This window comes from Volvox carteri (assembly GCF_000143455.1).
Source record: "Volvox carteri f. nagariensis unplaced genomic scaffold VOLCAscaffold_4, whole genome shotgun sequence".
Taxonomy (NCBI): domain Eukaryota; kingdom Viridiplantae; phylum Chlorophyta; class Chlorophyceae; order Chlamydomonadales; family Volvocaceae; genus Volvox; species Volvox carteri.
The window spans coordinates 456,184-462,001 of NW_003307547.1; positions in this window are offsets into that span (position 1 = coordinate 456,184).

Consider the following 5,818-nt stretch of genomic DNA (forward strand, 5'->3'; position numbering starts at 1 on the left):
CTGGGGAGATGTGTGAAAGGGTGTGAGTAGCTTGAGGCGTCGGGAAGGTATGTGCAGGGAAGGATCATGGCCTCAAGCGGCGTAGGGAGCTGACCAGCGCGGCCGCAGCTGCGCAATTATCTAAAACCCGTGGTGCCCGCCAGGTGGCCGGCCGCCTCCTCAGTAACCTAACACATACATACAACCCAACCTCCCCCCCAGCCTCCCATCCCATACGACCCAAAACCCTAAAACCCGCACCCACAACCTCCCATCGTCGTCGACCATAACCCGCATCCGCCGTGCAGGCCAGGCACACCCCCTCACCCCCTCGCTCGCCTGCCCCACCCTCCTCCTCCTCCTCCACCCGCTTCACCCCACCCTGCGGGCCCCATGACCTCCTCTCACGCACACTCACACACATACATACACACACACCCTTCCGATACCTCCCCAGATCCTCCTGCCCCAGTATTTCCTCCCCCTCAACAAAAACACATTGCATGTGAACACTGAAACATGTAATTTCCCCGGCCCGCCCCCCCAACAGTCGTACACTCACAAAAAGGAGTCAATCGTTCCGAAGCCGTAGCCCATGACCGTAGTGGTAACCAAGAACAGCACCACGTCTCCCCTCCGCAGAAGCGGCCCCAGCTGCCGCCAGAAGTAGGCCCCATTGCCCCCCCCATCTCCTCCTCCCTCACCACCGCCACGGCCACCACTAGCTCCGCAAGCCACGTCGACGGCGGCTGCGTCATACTCCCTGCACCCTTCTCTAGCTGCAACTGCAGCACTACACGTCGCCGTTGGGGTGGACCCTGCCACCGCCGCCGCCGCTGAAGCTCCGTCGCCGCTTCCGGGAGGCCCAGGGACACCAGCTGCCGCCGCTGGCGCCACGGTGGCGGGAGCCCGGTGCAACACCTCGGATTGCGCCCACCTGCTGTCCGGTTGCGCCGGCAGCAGCGGATGCCCTTCCTCCAGGTCCTCCGGGTGGATGCCGTCACCAGCGCTGCCATCTTCATAGTCCGATGAGTCACAGCGGTCACGGACGTGGACATGACCGCCTTTGCAATTCCCTGAAAACCGGCAACAACGCTGTCTCGTATCAGGGGAAACCTGGTGATGCTCGTGGCTCTGGTGCGGCCGCTGCCGCTGCCGCTGCGGTGGCGCTGTGCGCTCTGCGGCAGCGGCGCTGTGCGCTGCGGGACCCAGCAGGCTGCAGCCGCTCCCCCGGCGTCGCGGCGGTGCCGTTGCGAAGAGGCGCGCTCCGTGGAAGAGGCAAGGCAGCGCCAGGACGGCTTGAATGTAAAACGCCCAACGAATACCCAGGTGAGAGGTCAGCCAGCCGGCGACGGAGGCGAAAGTGCCCCAGCCAACGGCGCCCCAGAGCCTGTACTTCCCGTAATCGGACTCCTGCGGCGGTGCGCGGGGCAGGAGCGGGACGTGCAGGAGGGCGCTGTGGGACCGGGCGGCCCTCCGAACCCCACTGACATGTGTGAGCTGTGTGCATCCATTCTTAGCTCACGATGCCAGGACGCCAGCGACGCGAGGGGGTAATACCTCATTTCGTGCCGTAGCTCCGAAACCCCGGCCCCGTAACGTGCGTTGGCAGGTCAGGTAACACACAGCGCAAGGGCCAAAAAAAGCACGTGCGCTGTGTGTGTGTGTGTGTGTGTGTGCACGCAAGTACCGTCAAGCAAAAGCGCGCCATTGAGTAAAAGCCCGCGGCGGAATCTGCTGTTGGTTCTGCCTGCGTGCCTGGGGGGTTTCGCGGCCGTATGCATCACCGTATCCAGAGCCGAAGAGACAGGCAGGCAGGCAGAAGGGCAGACAGACGCGCAGACAGACGGACGGACCTTTTCGCAGATTCGCATCACAGCGGCGTCAGCCAGCACGCCCACTGGTGCTGCTAGGACTTCCGCTGCCAGCACCACTGCCAGCAGGCCGCTGAAGCTGCGTGGCAACAGGAGCAGCATCTTCAGCGCGCAGGAAGCTGTGAACGCGCACAGCAGCACTGTGCGGTGCGCGTGGAGGCGGTCAGCGAGCGCGGCCCACGCGAAGGAAGCGGGCGCGCTGGTCCAGGGGCGCAGCGCACCTATTAGCCCAACTTGGGCCTTACTTAGGCCCCTCTCATAGAAGAAGATATTGAGGAAGGGCCCCACGGACACGAACGACGCAAAGCACCACAGGTACCATGCCTTGGCGTTGATGGAGGGGTCTAAGAACAAGCGGAACATGGCGGCAGGCGGCGGCTGCGAAGATGGTTATGTGTTTCTTTGTTTGCTGGGGTAGTATGGAAAGTGGGAAAAGGGGAAGTAGCTACGGGGACCAGGTGCGCAGCTGCGTCAGGTGCTGGCGCCAGGAGCAGCTGGCCGCTGCTGTGCCGCAGAGTCCGGGTCGCATTCACGGTCGGGCCCGCAAAGGTGCGTTCCACGGTTTGAGACAGCGACAGATGCTGCCTAGCGCACATGCAGGAGTAAGTTTGGTCTGAAGACGGACATTATTCAGGTCCGCAACCTCATAATCTTTGCAGAAAGTATCAGTCAGTTCTGTCACGAGCCTAGGGCTCGAAAGGTAGCGTCAAGAAGTTTCGTAATGAACAAAATGTTGGTGACAAATGACCAGAACTTTTATTGAACTGACCAGCCCTACAGAATGCAAACACTGTATAATCTAATCGGTACTCTGGGACTCCCTCACTCTGGCCTGTCAAACGTTAAAGTGCCACTCATCGGCACCCAAAAAATTCAGGCAAGTGCATAGATGGCATCCCTCTAGATGCCAAGGAACCTTCACGGGGTAAACCGTAAACGGGCGTCCAACGCATTGTACGATGTATTATGTCGCCACCAGCCCAACAAAATGCCATTACACATTATGACCAGCTAGGATACTACCTTATTCAGGTTTTTTAACCAGCTGCTACGAAGCGGCAATGTCCAGCGCTCCAGCCGAGCCGGGCCGGTTAGCAGGCAGTTGTCGTGATCCACTACTGCGTTTAAAGGTAGCAAACCGTCAGCTACCTGTTATGTGAAACTGCCTACATCTAGAGCATCCTCAACACATACCGATACATACACTGCAGGATATTTGACCAGCTAATTTCGCGAATGGTTTAATTATGCAACCCAGCTCGCGCAGCACGTATCCTTTTCAGTCCAGAACGGTGCATATTCTAGTCGTTGGTTAGGTTCACCCGCGAGCAAAGCGGTCGTTAGGCGACGGACACATAACCTCCTGATACTTTAACGACAGAGAAATGGGTCTGCAGCGACAGCGCTGTGTGGCCAGCGCTATTCTGTTCGCCATTTGTGTAGAGCTTTCGGGAGTCATCGTGGCGTCAGGTACCCTTTTGGTCCTCAGGCACCGCCAGAAGCCCAGGGCAGCACCTCATTTTTGCAATGCGTATCTACTGCTGTACATTCTAGCGTCAGCCAAATAATTCAAGACAAGCACGCCTTGCTAAGCGCTGCTGTCGCTTTAACCTTCCTTTTGGCCTCGCTTGCTCGTCCACAACCTTTCCCTTTACCCCAGCCGCGCGCCTCCTTACGCTCCAAAGCATCTACGGGTGGGCGCCACATCCGCCGCCGCCCCCACCTCCGCCCCCGCCGCCGCCACCACCGCCAATTCGCAGTCCCCCTCCGCCCGGTGCGTCCAATCCTTCCTCCTGCCGCCTCGCCGTCCTCCCGCACTCCCCCGGCGACCGGCGCGAGCGGCGCCACAGCTGTGCCGCCAGACTCCCCCCCCCTTCTCTAACGCCCGCTGTTGGAAAACACATACATAAACTGCCACATCCTGCTGCTGCTGCTCTCTCCATCTCTCTTTCTTTCTTTCCCTCTCTCTCTCCCATTATATCTCTATCTTCCGTGCCTGCTCGCACGTAAAGATGTCCTTGCTCTAGTGTCCGGAAGTCAGTAGCGGAGCAGCAGAAGAAAAAGCAGCCCACCCCTGCCGCCACCGCTCCCACACGCAGGGCCCCGTGTCTACCACGACGGGGACTTGCGACTTGTCAACGGCAACACAGCCTGGGAAGGTCAGCTCCAGGTAAGCCTACTTCGCGCGCGTGAGGCTGGAGTTAAGACGGCAATCCTGTTACTGCTGGCAGCTGCACATCAGCGGCAACTGCTACAGCATCAGCATCCCCGCGCGCGCCTCGCTTTTTTCCATTTCCAATATTCATCATCACCCGAATGATTACCGGGGCTTATTCCAATGTGGGAAGAAATGCGGGGCAAGCTGTCACGGCAATAGCCACCAAACGAGCTGGTCCGCATACACCAAGGGGCGGACACCCGAAGAGGGCCCCCCGGTGTAACACCCCTTGGAACAGCAGCCGTGCTGTCGGGATGCTAGGGGGCAGCGACGGGGGGGGGCCCATTCCTTGGAGCATTAGTGCATCCAGACGTGGGGCCCATAAGGCCCCCACAGGGCCCTGTCTGCACACCTGAGCAAGGCATCTTCCACTCATTCATGCAGGTGTATTATAAGGGCGAGTGGGGGACGGTGTGTGACGACTTCTTTAACGACAAAGGCAAGTGCCCTGTCGCCTGCGTGGCAAGGCAACACAAACCGACTTTTCCACATAGCCGGGAGCCATCCGCGAAGGAGCGGGAGGGGAAAAGCCACATGGGTGGGCCCAATGCCTCGTACGGCATAGCTGGGCGGTTGTTTATTGCACCTCGCCCGAATGAGTACTGCTGCAACTACTGTTGCTGCTGCTGCTTCTTCTACTTTGCCAGATTGTTGCCTGCACCTGGCCCCCACCCGCATCTGTACGCACTGGCTGATATCCTTCCTAACCGACCCCGCCTCGTTGGCGGCTTCATATACCTCCAAAACCTTAAAAATCCTTTATCTCTAAAACCTAAAAATTGGAATCCTAAATCTGGAAATCCCCGGACTCTTGACGGCAGCTGCTACGGTGGCATGTCGGCAGCTTGGGCACGCTGGCGGGCGGGCAATGCACGGGGCGCCTTTCGGACCGGGGACGGGACCCATCTGGATGGTAAGGCTGGGAGTGCAGAGGGAGGAAGAGAGAAGCAGTGCGCGTGTGTAATAGCAATAATAATAATAATAATAATAATAATAATAATAATTTTTATTGTTATTACTTTAATAATAAATAATAATACAATAACAGCAACAATACGCCTCATCCTGAACTAAATCGTTTGTCAAGGGTGCGCAGAAGTTATAGGTTTTCCCCCGGGCTTTGTACCGCCCGCCAACGTCGAGCAGCCCTTGGGATAGCAGTCGCAGGAGTGAACGAGCATACATAACGTATTTATCTCTTACGGCAGGAGACCGGGCGGTTGTTGTGTTGGTGTTATACGACGCTACACATGATGCGCAGGATGACGTCATGTGTTGGGGCCACGAACTGAAGCTGTGGTACTGCGCGCGAACTAGCAGGCCCTCGGACTGTAAACACACAGGTGAGTGTGTGTGGTTGTGTGTGGTTGTGTGTTCTAATGAACTCAGCCGCGATAGAAAGTAGCCTGTATGTGTATATGTGCTGTTGAAAATGGAGCTGTGAGAAGGCCGTGGCAAGGAAATACCACGAAGTGCATGTGCATGTGCGTTTAGAGGAATATACACACACACATGCATGCATGTCAGGACGTCAGTGGGTACGCGTGATGGGATGGCCGGTAGCATGGCATGGCGGCGGTGAGGGACGTTACCTGCCCTACTCTTCCCAATTTCCTTACCTGCCCGCACCGACCGGCCCGGGGGCCCTTCCTCCCACCCGCCTCCTTTCCGAGTTCCCCCAGAGGACGTGGCGGTGTCTTGCTTCGGTGAGTTCTCCTGTGCGACTCTTCCCTGAATGCCTGGTGCT